Source organism: Somniosus microcephalus, chromosome 11 (assembly GCF_052327205.1).
Source record: "Somniosus microcephalus isolate GS21.2 chromosome 11, FLI_Smic_1.0, whole genome shotgun sequence".
Classification (NCBI taxonomy): domain Eukaryota; kingdom Metazoa; phylum Chordata; class Chondrichthyes; order Squaliformes; family Somniosidae; genus Somniosus; species Somniosus microcephalus.
The window spans coordinates 2,402,487-2,424,001 of NC_140997.1; the positions used below are offsets into that span (position 1 = coordinate 2,402,487).

Below are 21,515 nucleotides of genomic sequence, written 5' to 3' on the forward strand. Positions count from 1 at the left end.
TTCTGTACAATGGGAGTGAGTGGGAAGGGGTTTGGTCCACTGGGATTCTATACAGTGGGAGTGAATGGGAAGGGGTTTGGTCCATTGGGATTCTGTACAATGGGAATGAGTGGGAAGGGGTTTGGTCCATTGGGATTCTGTACAATGGGAGTGAATGGGAAGGGGTTTGGTCCATTGGGATTGTGTACAATGGGAATGAGTGGGAAGGGGTTTGGGTCCATTGGGATTCTGTACAATGGGAGTGAATGGGAAGGGGTTTGGTCCATTGGGATTCTGTACAATGGGAGTGAGTGGGAAGGGGTTTGGTCCATTGGGATTCTATACAATGGGAGTGAGTGGGAAGGGGTTTGGTCCATTGGGATTCTGTACAGTGGGAGTGAGTGGGAAGGGGTTTGGGTCCATTGGGATTGTGCACAATGGGAGTGAGTGGGAAGGGGTTTGGTCCATTGGGATTCTGTACAATGGAAGCAATGGGAAGGGGTTTGGTCCATTGGGATTCTGTACAATGGGAGTGAGTGGGAAGGGGTTTGGTCCATTGGGATTCTGTACAATGGGAGTGAGTGGGAAGGGGTTTGGTCCACTGGGATTCTATACAGTGGGAGTGAATGGGAAGGGGTTTGGTCCATTGGGATTCTGTACAATGGGAATGAGTGGGAAGGGGTTTGGTCCATTGGGATTCTGTACAATGGGAGTGAATGGGAAGGGGTTTGGTCCATTGGGATTGTGTACAATGGGAATGAGTGGGAAGGGGTTTGGGTCCATTGGGATTCTGTACAATGGGAGTGAATGGGAAGGGGTTTGGTCCATTGGGATTCTATACAGTGGGAGTGAATGGGAAGGGGTTTGGTCCATTGGGATTCTGTACAATGGGAGTGAGTGGGAAGGGGTTTGGGTCCATTGGGATTCTGTACACTGGGAGTGAGTGGGAAGGGGTTTGGTCCATTGGGATTCTGTACAATGGGAGTGAGTGGGAAGGGGTTTGGTCCATTGGGATTGTGTACAATGGGAGTGAGTGGGAAGGGGTTTGGTCCATTGGGATTGTGTACAATGGGAGTGAGTGGGAAGGGGTTTGGTCCATTGGGATTCTATACAATGGGAGTGAATGGGAAGGGGTTTGGTCCATTGGGATTCTGTACAGTGGGAGTGAATGGGAAGGGGTTTGGTCCATTGGGATTCTGTACAATGGGAGTGAGTGGGAAGGGGTTTGGTCCATTGGGATTCTGTACAATGGGAGTGAGTGGGAAGGGGTTTGGTCCATTGGGATTCTGTACAATGGGAGTGAGTGGGAAGGGGTTTGGTCCATTGGGATTCTGTACAGTGGGAGTGAGTGGGAAGGGGTTTGGTCGATTGGGATTCTGTACAATGGGAGTGAGTGGGAAGGGGTTTGGTCCATTGGGATTCTGTACAATGGGAGTGAGTGGGAAGGGGTTTGGGTCCATTGGGATTCTGTACAATGGGAGTGAGTGGGAAGGGGTTTGGTCCATTGGGATTCTGTACAATGGGAGTGAGTGGGAAGGGGTTTGGTCCATTGGGATTCTGTACAATGGGAGTGAATGGGAAGGGGTTTGGTCCATTGGGATTCTGTACAATGGGAGTGAATGGGAAGGGGTTTGGTCCATTGGGATTCTGTACAATGGGAGTGAGTGGGAAGGCGTTTGGTCCATTGGGATTCTGTACAATGGGAGTGAATGGGAAGGGGTTTGGTCCATTGGGATTCTATACAGTGGGAGTGAGTGGGAAGGGGTTTGGTTCCATTGGGATTCTGTACAGTGGGAGTGAGTGGGAAGGGGTTTGGTCCATTGGGATTCTGTACAGTGGGAGTGAGTGGGAAGGGGTTTGGTTCCATTGGGATTCTATACAGTGGGAGTGAGTGGGAAGGGGTTTGGTTCCATTGGGATTCTGTACAATGGGAGTGAGTGGGAAGGGGTTTGGTCCATTGGGATTCTATACAGTGGGAGTGAGTGGGAAGGGGTTTGGTCCATTGGGATTCTATACAGTGGGAGTGAGTGGGAAGGGGTTTGGTTCCATTGGGATTCTGTACAATGGGAGTGAGTGGGAAGGGGTTTGGTCCATTGGGATTCTGTACAATGGGAGTGAATGGGAAGGGGTTTGGTCCATTGGGATTGTGTACAATGGGAGTGAGTGGGAAGGGGTTTGGTCCATTGGGATTCTGTACACTGGGAGTGAGTGGGAAGGGGTTTGGTCCATTGGGATTCTGTACACTGGGAGTGAGTGGGAAGGGGTTTGGTCCATTGGGATTCTGTACAGTGGGAGTGAATGGGAAGGGGTTTGGTCCATTGGGATTCTATACAGTGGGAGAGAGTGGGAAGGGGTTTGGTCCATTGGGATTCTGTACAATGGGAGTGAATGGGAAGGGGTTTGGTCCATTGGGATTGTGTACAATGGGAGTGAGTGGGAAGGGGTTTGGTCCATTGGGATTCTGTACAATGGGAGTGAATGGGAAGGGGTTTGGTCCATTGGGATTCTGTATAGTGGGAGTGAGTGGGAAGGGGTTTGGTCCATTGGGATTCTGTACAATGGGAGTGAGTGGGAAGGGGTTTGGGTCCATTGGGATTCTGTACAATGGGAGTGAGTGGGAAGGGGTTTGGTCCATTGGGATTCTGTACAATGGGAGTGAATGGGAAGGGGTTTGGTCCATTGGGATTGTGTACAATGGGAGTGAGTGGGAAGGGGTTTGGTCCATTGGGATTCTGTACAATGGGAGTGAATGGGAAGGGGTTTGGTCCATTGGGATTCTGTACAATGGGAGTGAATGGGAAGGGGTTTGGGTCCATTGGGATTCTGTACAGTGGGAGTGAGTGGGAAGGGGTTTGGTCCATTGGGATTCTGTACAATGGGAGTGAGTGGGAAGGGGTTTGGTCCATTGGGATTCTGTACACTGGGAGTGAGTGGGAAGGGGTTTGGTCCATTGGGATTCTGTACACTGGGAGTGAGTGGGAAGGGGTTTGGTCCATTGGGATTCTGTACAGTGGGAGTGAGTGGGAAGGGGTTTGGTCCATTGGGATTCTGTACAATGGGAGTGAATGGGAAGGAGTTTGGTCCATTGGGATTCTGTACAATGGGAGTGAGTGGGAAGGGGTTTGGTCCATTGGGATTCTGTACAATGGGAGTGAGTGGGAAGGGGTTTGGTCCATTGGGATTCTGTACAATGGGAGTGAGTGGGAAGGGGTTTGGTCCATTGGGATTCTGTACACTGGGAGTGAGTGGGAAGGGGTTTGGTCCATTGGGATTCTGTACAATGGGAGTGAGTGGGAAGGGGTTTGGTCCATTGGGATTCTGTACAATGGGAGTGAGTGGGAAGGGGTTTGGTCCATTGGGATTCTGTACAATGGGAGTGAGTGGGAAGGGGTTTGGTCCATTGGGATTCTGTACAATGGGAGTGAATGGGAAGGGGTTTGGTCCATTGGGATTCTGTACACTGGGAGTGAGTGGGAAGGGGTTTGGTCCATTGGGATTCTATACAGTGGGAGTGAATGGGAAGGGGTTTGGTCCATTGGGATTCTGTACAATGGGAGTGAGTGGGAAGGGGTTTGGTCCATTGGGATTCTGTACAATGGGAGTGAGTGGGAAGGGGTTTGGCCCATTGGGATTCTGTACAATGGGAGTGAATGGGAAGGGGTTTGGTCCATTGGGATTCTGTACAATGGGAGTGAGTGGGAAGGGGTTTGGTCCATTGGGATTCTGTACAATGGGAGTGAGTGGGAAGGGGTTTGGTCCATTGGGATTTGTTACAATGGGAGTGAATGGGAAGGGGTTTGGTCCATTGGGATTGTGTACAATGGGAGTGAGTGGGAAGGGGTTTGGTCCATTGGGATTCTGTACAATGGGAGTGAATGGGAAGGGGTTTGGTCCATTGGGATTTGTTACAATGGGAGTGAATGGGAAGGGGTTTGGTCCATTGGGATTCTGTACAATGGGAGTGAGTGGGAAGGGGTTTGGTCCATTGGGATTCTGTACAGTGGGAGTGAGTGGGAAGGGGTTTGGTCCATTGGGATTCTGTACAATGGGAGTGAGTGGGAAGGGGTTTGGTCCATTGGGATTCTGTACAATGGGAGTGAGTGGGAAGGGGTTTGGTCCATTGGGATTCTGTACAATGGGAGTGAGTGGGAAGGGGTTTGGTCCATTGGGATTCTGTACAATGGGAGTGAATGGGAAGGGGTTTGGTCCATTGGGATTCTGTACAATGGGAGTGAGTGGGAAGGGGTTTGGTCCATTGGGATTCTATACAATGGGAGTGAGTGGGAAGGGGTTTGGTCCATTGGGATTCTGTACAGTGGGAGTGAGTGGGAAGGGGTTTGGTCCATTGGGATTGTGTACAATGGGAGTGAGTGGGAAGGGGTTTGGTCCATTGGGATTCTATACAGTGGGAGTGAGTGGGAAGGGGTTTGGTCCATTGGGATTCTATACAATGGGAGTGAGTGGGAAGGGGTTTGGTCCATTGGGATTGTGTACAATGGGAGTGAGTGGGAAGGGGTTTGGTCCATTGGGATTGTGTACAATGGGAGTGAGTGGGAAGGGGTTTGGTCCATTGGGATTGTGTACAATGGGAGTGAGTGGGAAGGGGTTTGGTCCATTGGGATTCTGTACAATGGGAGTGAGTGGGAAGGGGTTTGGTCCATTGGGATTCTGTACAATGGGAGTGAGTGGGAAGGGGTTTGGTCCATTGGGATTCTGTACAGTGGGAGTGAATGGGAAGGGGTTTGGTCCATTGGGATTCTATACAGTGGGAGTGAGTGGGAAGGGGTTTGGTTCCATTGGGATTCTGTACAGTGGGAGTGAATGGGAAGGGGTTTGGTCCATTGGGATTCTGTACAATGGGAGTGAGTGGGAAGGGGTTTGGACCATTGGGATTCTATACAGTGGGAGTGAGTGGGAAGGGGTTTGGTCCATTGGGATTTGTAACAATGGGAGTGAATGGGAAGGGGTTTGGTCCATTGGGATTGTGTACAATGGGAGTGAATGGGAAGGGGTTTGGTCCATTGGGATTCTGTACACTGGGAGTGAGTGGGAAGGGGTTTGGTCCATTGGGATTCTATACAGTGGGAGTGAATGGGAAGGGGTTTGGTCCATTGGGATTCTGTACAATGGGAGTGAGTGGGAAGGGGTTTGGTCCATTGGGATTCTGTACAATGGGAGTGAGTGGGAAGGGGTTTGGCCCATTGGGATTCTGTACAATGGGAGTGAATGGGAAGGGGTTTGGTCCATTGGGATTCTGTACAATGGGAGTGAGTGGGAAGGGGTTTGGTCCATTGGGATTCTGTACAATGGGAGTGAGTGGGAAGGGGTTTGGTCCATTGGGATTTGTTACAATGGGAGTGAATGGGAAGGGGTTTGGTCCATTGGGATTGTGTACAATGGGAGTGAGTGGGAAGGGGTTTGGTCCATTGGGATTCTGTACAATGGGAGTGAATGGGAAGGGGTTTGGTCCATTGGGATTTGTTACAATGGGAGTGAATGGGAAGGGGTTTGGTCCATTGGGATTCTGTACAATGGGAGTGAGTGGGAAGGGGTTTGGTCCATTGGGATTCTGTACAGTGGGAGTGAGTGGGAAGGGGTTTGGTCCATTGGGATTCTGTACAATGGGAGTGAGTGGGAAGGGGTTTGGTCCATTGGGATTCTGTACAATGGGAGTGAGTGGGAAGGGGTTTGGTCCATTGGGATTCTGTACAATGGGAGTGAGTGGGAAGGGGTTTGGTCCATTGGGATTCTGTACAATGGGAGTGAATGGGAAGGGGTTTGGTCCATTGGGATTCTGTACAATGGGAGTGAGTGGGAAGGGGTTTGGTCCATTGGGATTCTATACAATGGGAGTGAGTGGGAAGGGGTTTGGTCCATTGGGATTCTGTACAGTGGGAGTGAGTGGGAAGGGGTTTGGTCCATTGGGATTGTGTACAATGGGAGTGAGTGGGAAGGGGTTTGGTCCATTGGGATTCTATACAGTGGGAGTGAGTGGGAAGGGGTTTGGTCCATTGGGATTCTATACAATGGGAGTGAGTGGGAAGGGGTTTGGTCCATTGGGATTGTGTACAATGGGAGTGAGTGGGAAGGGGTTTGGTCCATTGGGATTGTGTACAATGGGAGTGAGTGGGAAGGGGTTTGGTCCATTGGGATTGTGTACAATGGGAGTGAGTGGGAAGGGGTTTGGTCCATTGGGATTCTGTACAATGGGAGTGAGTGGGAAGGGGTTTGGTCCATTGGGATTCTGTACAATGGGAGTGAGTGGGAAGGGGTTTGGTCCATTGGGATTCTGTACAGTGGGAGTGAATGGGAAGGGGTTTGGTCCATTGGGATTCTATACAGTGGGAGTGAGTGGGAAGGGGTTTGGTTCCATTGGGATTCTGTACAGTGGGAGTGAATGGGAAGGGGTTTGGTCCATTGGGATTCTGTACAATGGGAGTGAGTGGGAAGGGGTTTGGACCATTGGGATTCTATACAGTGGGAGTGAGTGGGAAGGGGTTTGGTCCATTGGGATTTGTAACAATGGGAGTGAATGGGAAGGGGTTTGGTCCATTGGGATTGTGTACAATGGGAGTGAGTGGGAAGGGGTTTGGTCCATTGGGATTCTGTACAATGGGAGTGAGTGGGAAGGGGTTTGGTCCATTGGGATTCTGTACAATGGGAGTGAGTGGGAAGGGGTTTGGTCCATTGGGATTGTGTACAATGGGAGTGAATGGGAAGGGGTTTGGTCCATTGGGATTCTGTACAATGGGAGTGAGTGGGAAGGGGTTTGGTCCATTGGGATTTTGTACAGTGGGAGTGAGTGGGAAGGGGTTTGGTCCATTGGGATTCTGTACACTGGGAGTGAGTGGGAAGGGGTTTGGTCCATTGGGATTCTATACAGTGGGAGTGAGTGGGAAGGGGTTTGGTCCATTGGGATTCTGTACAATGGGAGTGAGTGGGAAGGGGTTTGGTTCCATTGGGATTCTTTACACTGGGAGTGAATGGGAAGGGGTTTGGTCCATTGGGATTCTGTACAGTGGGAGTGAGTGGGAAGGGGTTTGGTCCATTGGGATTCTGTACAATGGGAGTGAGTGGGAAGGGGTTTGGTCCATTGGGATTCTATACAGTGGGAGTGAGTGGGAAGGGGTTTGGTCCATTGGGATTCTGTACAATGGGAGTGAGTGGGAAGGGGTTTGGTCCATTGGGATTCTGTACAGTGGGAGTAAAAGGGAAGGGGTTTGGTCCATTGGGATTCTGTACAATGGGAGTGAATGGGAAGGGGTTTGGTCCATTGGGATTCTGTACAATGGGAGTGAGTGGGAAGGGGTTTGCTCCATTGGGATTCTGTACAATGGGAGTGAGTGGGAAGGGGTTTGGTCCATTGGGATTCTGTACAGTGGGAGTGAGTGGGAAGGGGTTTGGTCCATTGGGATTGTGTACAATGGGAGTGAGTGGGAAGGGGTTTGGTCCATTGGGATTCTGTACAATGGGAGTGAATGGGAAGGGGTTTGGTCCATTGGGATTCTGTACAGTGGGAGTGAGTGGGAAGGGGTTTGGTCCATTGGGATTCTGTACAGTGGGAGTGAGTGGGAAGGGGTTTGGTCCTTTGGGATTCTGTACAATGGGAGTGATTGGGAAGGGGTTTGGTCCACTGGGATTCTGTACAGTGGGAGTGCATGGGAAGGGGTTTGGTCCATTGGGATTCTGTACAATGGGAGTGAATGGGAAGGGGTTTGGTCCATTGGGATTCTGTACAATGGGAGTGAATGGGAAGGGGTTTGGTCCATTGGGATTCTGTACAATGGGAGTGAGTGGGAAGGGGTTTGGTCCATTGGGATTCTGTACACTGGGAGTGAGTGGGAAGGGGTTTGGTCCACTGGGATTCTGTACAGTGGGAGTGAATCGGAAGGGGTTTGGTCCATTGGGATTCTGTACAGTGGGAGTGAATGGGAAGGGGTTTGGTCCATTGGGATTCTGTACAATGGGAGTGAGTGGGAAGGGGTTTGTGTCCATTGGGATACTGTACAATGGGAGTGAGTGGGAAGGGGTTTGGTCCATTGGGATTCTGTACACTGGGAGTGAATGGGAAGGGGATTGGTCCATTGGGATTCTATACAGTGGGAGTGGGAAGGGGTTTGGTCCATTGGGATTCTGTACAATGGGAGTGAGTGGGAAGGGGTTTGGTCCATTGGGATTCTGTACAATGGGAGTGAGTGGGAAGGGGTTTGGTCCATTGGGATTCTGTACAATGGGAGTGAGTGGGAAGGGGTTTGGTCCATTGGGATTTGTTACAATGGGAGTGAATGGGAAGGGGTTTGGTCCATTGGGATTGTGTACAATGGGAGTGAGTGGGAAGGGGTTTGGTCCATTGGGATTCTGTACAATGGGAGTGAATGGGAAGGGGTTTGGTCCATTGGGATTTGTTACAATGGGAGTGAATGGGAAGGGGTTTGGTCCATTGGGATTCTGTACAATGGGAGTGAGTGGGAAGGGGTTTGGTCCATTGGGATTCTGTACAGTGGGAGTGAGTGGGAAGGGGTTTGGTCCATTGGGATTCTGTACAATGGGAGTGAGTGGGAAGGGGTTTGGTCCATTGGGATTCTGTACAATGGGAGTGAGTGGGAAGGGGTTTGGTCCATTGGGATTCTGTACAATGGGAGTGAGTGGGAAGGGGTTTGGTCCATTGGGATTCTGTACAATGGGAGTGAATGGGAAGGGGTTTGGTCCATTGGGATTCTGTACAATGGGAGTGAGTGGGAAGGGGTTTGGTCCATTGGGATTCTATACAATGGGAGTGAGTGGGAAGGGGTTTGGTCCATTGGGATTCTGTACAGTGGGAGTGAGTGGGAAGGGGTTTGGTCCATTGGGATTGTGTACAATGGGAGTGAGTGGGAAGGGGTTTGGTCCATTGGGATTCTATACAGTGGGAGTGAGTGGGAAGGGGTTTGGTCCATTGGGATTCTATACAATGGGAGTGAGTGGGAAGGGGTTTGGTCCATTGGGATTGTGTACAATGGGAGTGAGTGGGAAGGGGTTTGGTCCATTGGGATTGTGTACAATGGGAGTGAGTGGGAAGGGGTTTGGTCCATTGGGATTGTGTACAATGGGAGTGAGTGGGAAGGGGTTTGGTCCATTGGGATTCTGTACAATGGGAGTGAGTGGGAAGGGGTTTGGTCCATTGGGATTCTGTACAATGGGAGTGAGTGGGAAGGGGTTTGGTCCATTGGGATTCTGTACAGTGGGAGTGAATGGGAAGGGGTTTGGTCCATTGGGATTCTATACAGTGGGAGTGAGTGGGAAGGGGTTTGGTTCCATTGGGATTCTGTACAGTGGGAGTGAATGGGAAGGGGTTTGGTCCATTGGGATTCTGTACAATGGGAGTGAGTGGGAAGGGGTTTGGACCATTGGGATTCTATACAGTGGGAGTGAGTGGGAAGGGGTTTGGTCCATTGGGATTTGTAACAATGGGAGTGAATGGGAAGGGGTTTGGTCCATTGGGATTGTGTACAATGGGAGTGAATGGGAAGGGGTTTGGTCCATTGGGATTCTGTACACTGGGAGTGAGTGGGAAGGGGTTTGGTCCATTGGGATTCTATACAGTGGGAGTGAATGGGAAGGGGTTTGGTCCATTGGGATTCTGTACAATGGGAGTGAGTGGGAAGGGGTTTGGTCCATTGGGATTCTGTACAATGGGAGTGAGTGGGAAGGGGTTTGGCCCATTGGGATTCTGTACAATGGGAGTGAATGGGAAGGGGTTTGGTCCATTGGGATTCTGTACAATGGGAGTGAGTGGGAAGGGGTTTGGTCCATTGGGATTCTGTACAATGGGAGTGAGTGGGAAGGGGTTTGGTCCATTGGGATTTGTTACAATGGGAGTGAATGGGAAGGGGTTTGGTCCATTGGGATTGTGTACAATGGGAGTGAGTGGGAAGGGGTTTGGTCCATTGGGATTCTGTACAATGGGAGTGAATGGGAAGGGGTTTGGTCCATTGGGATTTGTTACAATGGGAGTGAATGGGAAGGGGTTTGGTCCATTGGGATTCTGTACAATGGGAGTGAGTGGGAAGGGGTTTGGTCCATTGGGATTCTGTACAGTGGGAGTGAGTGGGAAGGGGTTTGGTCCATTGGGATTCTGTACAATGGGAGTGAGTGGGAAGGGGTTTGGTCCATTGGGATTCTGTACAATGGGAGTGAGTGGGAAGGGGTTTGGTCCATTGGGATTCTGTACAATGGGAGTGAGTGGGAAGGGGTTTGGTCCATTGGGATTCTGTACAATGGGAGTGAATGGGAAGGGGTTTGGTCCATTGGGATTCTGTACAATGGGAGTGAGTGGGAAGGGGTTTGGTCCATTGGGATTCTATACAATGGGAGTGAGTGGGAAGGGGTTTGGTCCATTGGGATTCTGTACAGTGGGAGTGAGTGGGAAGGGGTTTGGTCCATTGGGATTGTGTACAATGGGAGTGAGTGGGAAGGGGTTTGGTCCATTGGGATTCTATACAGTGGGAGTGAGTGGGAAGGGGTTTGGTCCATTGGGATTCTATACAATGGGAGTGAGTGGGAAGGGGTTTGGTCCATTGGGATTGTGTACAATGGGAGTGAGTGGGAAGGGGTTTGGTCCATTGGGATTGTGTACAATGGGAGTGAGTGGGAAGGGGTTTGGTCCATTGGGATTGTGTACAATGGGAGTGAGTGGGAAGGGGTTTGGTCCATTGGGATTCTGTACAATGGGAGTGAGTGGGAAGGGGTTTGGTCCATTGGGATTCTGTACAATGGGAGTGAGTGGGAAGGGGTTTGGTCCATTGGGATTCTGTACAGTGGGAGTGAATGGGAAGGGGTTTGGTCCATTGGGATTCTATACAGTGGGAGTGAGTGGGAAGGGGTTTGGTTCCATTGGGATTCTGTACAGTGGGAGTGAATGGGAAGGGGTTTGGTCCATTGGGATTCTGTACAATGGGAGTGAGTGGGAAGGGGTTTGGACCATTGGGATTCTATACAGTGGGAGTGAGTGGGAAGGGGTTTGGTCCATTGGGATTTGTAACAATGGGAGTGAATGGGAAGGGGTTTGGTCCATTGGGATTGTGTACAATGGGAGTGAGTGGGAAGGGGTTTGGTCCATTGGGATTCTGTACAATGGGAGTGAGTGGGAAGGGGTTTGGTCCATTGGGATTCTGTACAATGGGAGTGAGTGGGAAGGGGTTTGGTCCATTGGGATTGTGTACAATGGGAGTGAATGGGAAGGGGTTTGGTCCATTGGGATTCTGTACAATGGGAGTGAGTGGGAAGGGGTTTGGTCCATTGGGATTTTGTACAGTGGGAGTGAGTGGGAAGGGGTTTGGTCCATTGGGATTCTGTACACTGGGAGTGAGTGGGAAGGGGTTTGGTCCATTGGGATTCTATACAGTGGGAGTGAGTGGGAAGGGGTTTGGTCCATTGGGATTCTGTACAATGGGAGTGAGTGGGAAGGGGTTTGGTTCCATTGGGATTCTTTACACTGGGAGTGAATGGGAAGGGGTTTGGTCCATTGGGATTCTGTACAGTGGGAGTGAGTGGGAAGGGGTTTGGTCCATTGGGATTCTGTACAATGGGAGTGAGTGGGAAGGGGTTTGGTCCATTGGGATTCTATACAGTGGGAGTGAGTGGGAAGGGGTTTGGTCCATTGGGATTCTGTACAATGGGAGTGAGTGGGAAGGGGTTTGGTCCATTGGGATTCTGTACAGTGGGAGTAAAAGGGAAGGGGTTTGGTCCATTGGGATTCTGTACAATGGGAGTGAATGGGAAGGGGTTTGGTCCATTGGGATTCTGTACAATGGGAGTGAGTGGGAAGGGGTTTGCTCCATTGGGATTCTGTACAATGGGAGTGAGTGGGAAGGGGTTTGGTCCATTGGGATTCTGTACAGTGGGAGTGAGTGGGAAGGGGTTTGGTCCATTGGGATTGTGTACAATGGGAGTGAGTGGGAAGGGGTTTGGTCCATTGGGATTCTGTACAATGGGAGTGAATGGGAAGGGGTTTGGTCCATTGGGATTCTGTACAGTGGGAGTGAGTGGGAAGGGGTTTGGTCCATTGGGATTCTGTACAGTGGGAGTGAGTGGGAAGGGGTTTGGTCCTTTGGGATTCTGTACAATGGGAGTGAGTGGGAAGGGGTTTGGTCCACTGGGATTCTGTACAGTGGGAGTGCATGGGAAGGGGTTTGGTCCATTGGGATTCTGTACAATGGGAGTGAATGGGAAGGGGTTTGGTCCATTGGGATTCTGTACAATGGGAGTGAATGGGAAGGGGTTTGGTCCATTGGGATTCTGTACAATGGGAGTGAGTGGGAAGGGGTTTGGTCCATTGGGATTCTGTACACTGGGAGTGAGTGGGAAGGGGTTTGGTCCACTGGGATTCTGTACAGTGGGAGTGAATCGGAAGGGGTTTGGTCCATTGGGATTCTGTACAGTGGGAGTGAATGGGAAGGGGTTTGGTCCATTGGGATTCTGTACAATGGGAGTGAGTGGGAAGGGGTTTGTGTCCATTGGGATACTGTACAATGGGAGTGAGTGGGAAGGGGTTTGGTCCATTGGGATTCTGTACACTGGGAGTGAATGGGAAGGGGATTGGTCCATTGGGATTCTATACAGTGGGAGTGGGAAGGGGTTTGGTCCATTGGGATTCTGTACAATGGGAGTGAGTGGGAAGGGGTTTGGTCCATTGGGATTCTGTACAATGGGAGTGAGTGGGAAGGGGTTTGGTCCATTGGGATTCTGTACAATGGGAGTGAGTGGGAAGGGGTTTGGTCCATTGGGATTCTGTACAGTGGGAGTGAGTGGGAAGGGGTTTGGTCCATTGGGATTCTGTACAATGGGAGTGAGTGGGAAGGGGTTTGGTCCATTGGGATTCTGTACAATGGGAGTGAGTGGGAAGGGGTTTGGGTCCATTGGGATTCTGTACAATGGGAGTGAGTGGGAAGGGGTTTGGTCCATTGGGATTCTGTACAATGGGAGTGAGTGGGAAGGGGTTTGGTCCATTGGGATTCTGTACAATGGGAGTGAATGGGAAGGGGTTTGGTCCATTGGGATTCTGTACAATGGGAGTGAATGGGAAGGGGTTTGGTCCATTGGGATTCTGTACAATGGGAGTGAATGGGAAGGGGTTTGGTCCATTGGGATTCTGTACAATGGGAGTGAGTGGGAAGGCGTTTGGTCCATTGGGATTCTGTACAATGGGAGTGAATGGGAAGGGGTTTGGTCCATTGGGATTCTATACAGTGGGAGTGAGTGGGAAGGGGTTTGGTTCCATTGGGATTCTGTACAATGGGAGTGAGTGGGAAGGGGTTTGGTTCCATTGGGATTCTGTACAATGGGAGTGAGTGGGAAGGGGTTTGGTCCATTGGGATTCTATACAGTGGGAGTGAGTGGGAAGGGGTTTGGTCCATTGGGATTCTGTACAATGGGAGTGAATGGGAAGGGGTTTGGTCCATTGGGATTGTGTACAATGGGAGTGAGTGGGAAGGGGTTTGGTCCATTGGGATTCTGTACAGTGGGAGTGAATGGGAAGGGGTTTGGTCCATTGGGATTGTGTACAATGGGAGTGAGTGGGAAGGGGTTTGGTCCATTGGGATTCTGTACAATGGGAGTGAATGGGAAAGGGTTTGGTCCATTGGGATTCTGTACAGTGGGAGTGAGTGGGAAGGGGTTTGGTCCATTGGGATTCTGTACAATGGGAGTGAGTGGGAAGGGGTTTGGTCCATTGGGATTCTGTACACTGGGAGTGAGTGGGAAGGGGTTTGGTCCATTGGGATTCTGTACAATGGGAGTGAGTGGGAAGGGGTTTGGGTCCATTGGGATTCTGTACAATGGGAGTGAGTGGGAAGGGGTTTGGTCCATTGGGATTCTGTACAATGGGAGTGAGTGGGAAGGGGTTTGGTCCATTGGGATTCTGTACAATGGGAGTGAATGGGAAGGGGTTTGGTCCATTGGGATTGTGTACAATGGGAGTGAGTGGGAAGGGGTTTGGTCCATTGGGATTCTGTACAGTGGGAGTGAGTGGGAAGGGGTTTGGTCCATTGGGATTCTGTACAATGGGAGTGAGTGGGAAGGGGTTTGGTCCATTGGGATTCTGTACACTGGGAGTGAGTGGGAAGGGGTTTGGTCCATTGGGATTCTGTACAGTGGGAGTGAGTGGGAAGGGGTTTGGTCCATTGGGATTCTGTACAATGGGAGTGAATGGGAAGGAGTTTGGTCCATTGGGATTCTGTACCATGGGAGTGAATGGGAAGGGGTTTGGTCCACTGGGATTTGTACAATGGGAGTGAGTGGGAAGGGGTTTGGTCCATTGGGATTCTGTACAATGGGAGTGAGTGGGAAGGGGTTTGGTCCATTGGGATTCTGTACAGTGGGAGTGAGTGGGAAGGGGTTTGGTCCATTGGGATTCTATACAGTGGGAGTGAGTGGGAAGGGGTTTGGTCCATTGGGATTCTGTACAGTGGGAGTGAGTGGGAAGGGGTTTGGTCCATTGGGATTCTGTACAATGGGAGTGATTGGGAAGGGGTTTGGTCCATTGGGATTCTGTACAATGGGAGTGATTGGGAAGGGGTTTGGTCCATTGGGATTCTGTACAATGGGAGTGAGTGGGAAGGGGTTTGGTCCATTGGGATTCTGTACAGTGGGAGTGAGTGGGAAGGGGTTTGGTCCATTGGGATTCTGTACACTGGGAGTGAGTGGGAAGCGGTTTGGTCCATTGGGATTCTGTCCAGTGGGAGTGAATGGGAAGGGGTTTGGTCCATTGGGATTCTGTACAATGGGAGTGAGTGGGAAGGGGTTTGGCCCATTGGGATTCTGTACATTGGGAGTGAGTGGGAAGGGGTTTGGTCCACTGGGATTCTGTACAGTGGGAGTGAATGGGAAGGGGTTTGGTCCATTGGGATTCTGTACAATGGGAGTGAGTGGGAAGGGGTTTGGCCCATTGGGATTCTGTACATTGGGAGTGAGTGGGAAGGGGTTTGGTCCATTGGGATTCTGTACAATGGGAGTGAGTGGGAAGGGGTTTGGTCCATTGGGATTCTGTACAATGGGAGTGAATGGGAAGGGGTTTGGTCCATTGGGATTCTGTACACTGGGAGTGAATGGGAAGGGGTTTGGTCCATTGGGATTCTGTACACTGGGAGTGAGTGGGAAGGGGTTTGGTCCATTGGGATTCTGTGCAGTGGGAGTGAGTGGGAAGGGGTTTGGTCCATTGGGATTCTGTACAATGGGAGTGAGTGGGAAGGGGTTTGGTCCATTGGGATTCTATACAATGGGAGTGAGTGGGAAGGGGTTTGGTCCATTGGGATTCTATACAGTGGGAGTGAGTGGGAAGGGGTTTGGTCCATTGGGATTCTATACAATGGGAGTGAGTGGGAAGGGGTTTGGTCCATTGGGATTCTATACAGTGGGAGTGAGTGGGAAGGGGTTTGGGTCCATTGGGATTCTGTACAATGGGAGTGAATGGGAAGGGATTTGGTCCATTGGGATTGTGTACACTGGGAGTGAGTGGGAAGGGGTTTGGGTCCATTGGGATTCTGTACAATGGGAGTGATTGGGAAGGGGTTTGGTCCATTGGGATTCTGTACACTGGGAGTGAATGGGAAGGGGATTGGTCCATTGGGATTCTATACAGTGGGAGTGGGAAGGGGTTTGGTCCATTGGGATTCTGTACAATGGGAGTGAGTGGGAAGGGGTTTGGTCCATTGGGATTCTGTACAATGGGAGTGAATGGGAAGGGGTTTGGTCCACTGGGATTCTGTACAGTGGGAGTGAGTGGGAAGGGGTTTGGTCCATTGGGATTCTGTAAAATGGGAGTGAGTGGGAAGGGGTTTGGTCCATTGGGATTCTGTACAATGGGAGTGAGTGGGAAGGGGTTTGGTCCATTGGGATTCTGTACAATGGGAGTGAATGGGAAGGGGTTTGGTCCATTGGGATTCTGTACAATGGGAGTGAGTGGGAAGGGGTTTGGTCCATTGGGATTCTGTACAATGGGAGTGAGTGGGAAGGGGTTTGGTCCATTGGGATTCTATACAATGGGAGTGAGTGGGAAGGGGTTTGGTCCATTGGGATTCTGTACAATGGGAGTGAGTGGGAAGGGGTTTGGTCCATTGGGATTCTGTACCATGGGAGTGAATGGGAAGGGGTTTGGTCCACTGGGATTTGTACAATGGGAGTGAATGGGAAGGGGTTTGGTCCATTGGGATTCTGTACAATGGGAGTGAATGGGAAGGGGTTTGGTCCATTGGGATTCTATACAATGGGAGTGAATGGGAAGGGGTTTGGCCCATTGGGATTCTGTACAATGGGAGTGAGTGGGAAGGGGTTTGGTCCATTGGGATTTGGACAATGGGAGTGAATGGGAAGGGGTTTGGTCCATTGGGATTCTGTAAAATGGGAGTGAGTGGGAAGGGATTTGGTCCATTGGGATTCTGTACAATGGGAGTGAGTGGGAAGGGGTTTGGCCCATTGGGATTCTGTACAATGGGAGTGAATGGGAAGGGGTTTGGTCCATTGGGATTCTGTACAATGGGAGTGAGTGGGAAGGGGTTTGGTCCATTGGGATTCTGTACAATGGGAGTTAATGGGAAGGGGTTTGGTCCATTGGGATTCTGTACAATGGGAGTGAGTGGGAAGGGGTTTGGTCCATTGGGATTCTGTACCATGGGAGTGAATGGGAAGGGGTTTGGTCCACTGGGATTTGTACAATGGGAGTGAATGGGAAGGGGTTTGGTCCATTGGGATTCTGTACAATGGGAGTGAATGGGAAGGGGTTTGGTCCATTGGGATTCTATACAATGGGAGTGAATGGGAAGGGGTTTGGCCCATTGGGATTCTGTACAATGGGAGTGAGTGGGAAGGGGTTTGGTCCATTGGGATTTGGACAATGGGAGTGAATGGGAAGGGGTTTGGTCCATTGGGATTCTGTAAAATGGGAGTGAGTGGGAAGGGATTTGGTCCATTGGGATTCTGTACAATGGGAGTGAGTGGGAAGGGGTTTGGCCCATTGGGATTCTGTACAATGGGAGTGAATGGGAAGGGGTTTGGTCCATTGGGATTCTGTACAATGGGAGTGAGTGGGAAGGGGTTTGGTCCATTGGGATTCTATACAATGGGAGTGAGTGGGAAGGGGTTTGGTCCATTGGGATTCTGTACAGTGGGAGTGAGTGGGAAGGGGTTTGGTCCATTGGGATTCTGTACACTGGGAGTGAATGGGAAGGGGTTTGGTCCATTGGGATTCTGTACAATGGGAGTGAATGGGAAGGGGTTTGGTCCATTGGGATTCTGTACACTGGGAGTGAATGGGAAGGGGTTTGGTCCATTGGGATTCTGTACACTGGGAGTGAATGGGAAGGGGTTTGGTCCATTGGGATTCTGTACAATGGGAGTGAGTGGGAAGAGGTTTGGTCCATTGGGATTCTGTACAATGGGAGTGAGTGGGAAGGGGTTTGGTCCATTGGGATTCTGTAGAATGGGAGTGAGTGGGAAGGGGTTTGGTCCATTGGGATTCTGTACAGTGGGAGTGAGTGGGAAGGGGTTTGGTCCATTGGGATTTGTACAATGGGAGTGAATGGGAAGGGGTTTGGTCCACTGGGATTTGTACAATGGGAGTGAGTGGGAAGGGGTTTGGTCCATTGGGATTCTGTACAGTGGGAGTGATTGGGAAGGGGTTTGGTCCATTGGGATTCTGTACAATGGGAGTGAATGGGAAGGGGTTTGGTCCATTGGGATTCTGTACAATGGGAGTGAGTGGGAAGAGGTTTGGTCCATTGGGATTCTGTACAATGGGAGTGAGTGGGAAGGGGTTTGGTCCATTGGGATTCTGTACAATGGGAGTGATTGGGAAGGGGTTTGGTCCATTGGGATTCTGCACAGTGGGAGTGAATGGGAAGGGGTTTGGTCCATTGGGATTCTGTACAATGGGAGTGAATGGGAAGGGGTTTGGTCCATTGGGATTCTGTACACTGGGAGTGAATGGGAAGGGGTTTGGTCCATTGGGATTCTGCACAGTGGGAGTGAATGGGAAGGGGTTTGGTCCATTGGGATTCTGTACAATGGGAGTGAGTGGGAAGGGGTTTGGTCCATTGGGATTCTGTACAATGGGAGTGAGTGGGAAGGGGTTTGGTCCATTGGGATTCTGTACACTGGGAGTGAATGGGAAGGGGTTTGGTCCATTGGGATTCTGTACACTGGGAGTGAGTGGGAAGGGGTTTGGTCCATTGGGATTTGTACAATGGGAGTGAATGGGAAGGGGTTTGGTCCACTGGGATTTGTACAATGGGAGTGAATGGGAAGGGGTTTGGTCCATTGGGATTCTGTACAGTGGGAGTGAATGGGAAGGGGTTTGGTCCATTGGGATTCTGTACAATGGGAGTGAGTGGGAAGGGGTTTGGTCCATTGGGATTCTGTACAATGGGAGTGAGTGGGAAGGGGTTTGGTCCATTGGGATTCTGTACAATGGGAGTGAGTGGGAAGGGGTTTGGTCCATTGGGATTCTGTACAATGGGAGTGAATGGGAAGGGGTTTGGTCCATTGGGATTCTGTACAATGGGAGTGAGTGGGAAGGGGTTTGGTCCATTGGGATTCTGTACAGTGGGAGTGAGTGGGAAGGGGTTTGGTCCATTGGGATTCTATACAGTGGGAGTGAGTGGGAAGGGGTTTGGTCCATTGGGATTGTGTACAATGGGAGTGAGTGGGAAGGGGTTTGGTCCATTGGGATTCTGTACAATGGGAGTGAATGGGAAGGGGTTTGGTCCATTGGGATTCTGTACAGTGGGAGTGAGTGGGAAGGGGTTTGGTCCATTGGGATTCTGTACAGTGGGAGTGAGTGGGAAGGGGTTTGGTCCATTGGGATTCTGTACACTGGGAGTGAGTGGGAAGGGGTTTGGTCCACTGGGATTCTGTACAGTGGGAGTGAGTGGGAAGGGGTTTGGTCCATTGGGATTCTGTACAATGGGAGTGAGTGGGAAGGGGTTTGGTCCATTGGGATTCTGTACAATGGGAGTGAATGGGAAGGGGTTTGGTCCATTGGGATTCTGTACAGTGGGAGTGAATGGGAAGGGGTTTGGTCCATTGGGATTCTGTACAATGGGAGTGAGTGGGAAGGGGTTTGGTCCATTGGGATTCTGTACACTGGGAGTGAATGGGAAGGGGTTTGGTCCATTGGGATTCTGTACACTGGGAGTGAGTGGGAAGGGGTTTGGTCCATTGGGATTCTGTACAGTGGGAGTGAATGGGAAGGGGTTTGGTCCATTGGGATTCTGTACAATGGGAGTGAGTGGGAAGGGGTTTGGTCCATTGGGATTCTGTACACTGGGAGTGAATGGGAAGGGGTTTGGTCCATTGGGATTCTGTACACTGGGAGTGAATGGGAAGGGGTTTGGTCCATTGGGATTCTATACAGTGGGAGTGAGTGGGAAGGGGTTTGGGTCCATTGGGATTCTGTACAATGGGAGTGAGTGGGAAGGGGTTTGGTCCATTGGGATTCTGTACAATGGGAGTGAGTGGGAAGGGGTTTGGTCCATTGGGATTGTGTACACTGGGAGTGAGTGGGAAGGGGTTTGGTCCATTGGGATTCTGTACAATGGGAGTGAGTGGGAAGGGGTTTGGTCCATTGGGATTCTATACAGTGGGAGTGAGTGGGAAGGGGTTTGGTCCATTGGGATTCTATACAGTGGGAGTGAGTGGGAAGGGGTTTGGTCCATTGGGATTCTGTACAATGGGAGTGAATGGGAAGGGGTTTGGTCCATTGGGATTCTGTACACTGGGAGTGAATGGGAAGGGGATTGGTCCATTGGGATTTGTACAATGGGAGTGATTGGGAAGGGGTTTGGTCCATTGGGATTCTGTACAATGGGAGTGAGTGGGAAGGGGTTTGGGTCCATTGGGATTCTGTACAATGGGAGTGAGTGGGAAGGGGTTTGGTCCATTGGGATTCTGTACAATGGGAGTGAGTGGGAAGGGGTTTGGTCCATTGGGATTGTGTACACTGGGAGTGAGTGGGAAGGGGTTTGGTCCATTGGGATTCTGTACAATGGGAGTGAGTGGGAAGGGGTTTGGTCCATTGGGATTCTATACAGTGGGAGTGAGTGGGAAGGGGTTTGGTCCATTGGGATTCTGTACAATGGGAGTGAGTGGGAAGGGGTTTGGTCCATTGGGATTCTGTACAATGGGAGTGAGTGGGAAGGGGTTTGGTCCATTGGGATTCTGTACAATGGGAGTGAGTGGGAAGGGGTTTGGTCCATTGGGATTCTGTACAATGGGAGTGAGTGGGAAGGGGTTTGGTCCATTGGGATTCTGTACCATGGGAGTGAATGGGAAGGGGTTAGGTCCACTGGGATTTGTACAATGGGAGTGAATGGGAAAGGGTTTGGTCCATTGGGATTCTGTACAATGGGAGTGAATGGGAAGGGGTTTGGTCCATTGGGATTCTATACAATGGGAGTGAATGGGAAGGGGTTTGGTCCATTGGGATTTGTACAATGGGAGTGAATGGGAAGGGGTTTGGTCCATTGGGATTCTGTAAAATGGGAGTGAGTGGGAAGGGATTTGGTCCATTGGGATTCTGTACAATGGGAGTGAGTGGGAAGGGGTTTGGTCCATTGGGATTGTGTACAATGGGAGTGAATGGGAAGGGGTTTGGTCCATTGGGATTTGTACAATGGGAGTGAGTGGGAAGGGGTTTGGTCCATTGGGATTCTGTACAATGGGAGTGAATGGGAAGGGGTTTGGTCCATTGGGATTCTGTGCAATGGGAGTGAATGGGAAGGGGTTTGGTTCATTGGGATTGTGCACAATGGGAGTGAATGGGAAGGGGTTTGGTCCATTGGGATTCTGTACAATGGGAATGAATGGGAAGGGGTTTGGTCCATTGGGATTCTATACAATGGGAGTGAATGGGAAGGGGTTTGGTCCATTGGGATTCTGTACAATGGGAGTGAGTGGGAAGGGGTTTGGTCCATTGGGATTCTGTACAATGGGAGTGAATGGGAAGGGGTTTGGTCCATTGGGATTCTGTACACTGGGAGTGAATGGGAAGGGGTTTGGTCCATTGGGATTCTGTACAATGGGAGTGAGTGGGAAGGGGTTTGGTCCATTGGGATTCTGTACAGTGGGAGTGAGTGGGAAGGGGTTTGGTCCATTGGGATTTGTACAATGGGAGTGAATGGGAAGGGGTTTGGTCCATTGGGATTCTGTACAATGGGAGTGAGTGGGAAGGGGTTTGGTCCATTGGGATTCTGTACACTGGGAGTGAGTGGGAAGGGGTTTGGTCCATTGGGATTTGTACAATGGGAGTGAATGGGAAGGGGTTTGGTCCACTGGGATTTGTACAATGGGAGTGAATGGGAAGGGGTTTGGTCCATTGGGATTCTGTACAATGGGAGTGAGTGGGAAGGGGTTTGGTCCATTGGGATTCTGTACAATGGGAGTGAGTGGGAAGGGGTTTGGTCCATTGGGATTGTGTACAATGGGAGTGAGTGGGAAGGGGTTTAGTCCATTGGGATTCTGTACAATGGGAGTTAATGGGAAGGGGTTTGGGTCCATTGGGATTTGTA

General features: G+C 50.7%; 1 protein-coding gene across 1 annotated transcript in view; it reads right to left on the bottom strand.

Moving 5' to 3' along the window:
• Nucleotides 1-21,515, bottom strand: part of baiap3 (BAI1 associated protein 3) — a 296,698-nt gene that overhangs the window by 136,766 nt on the left and 138,417 nt on the right.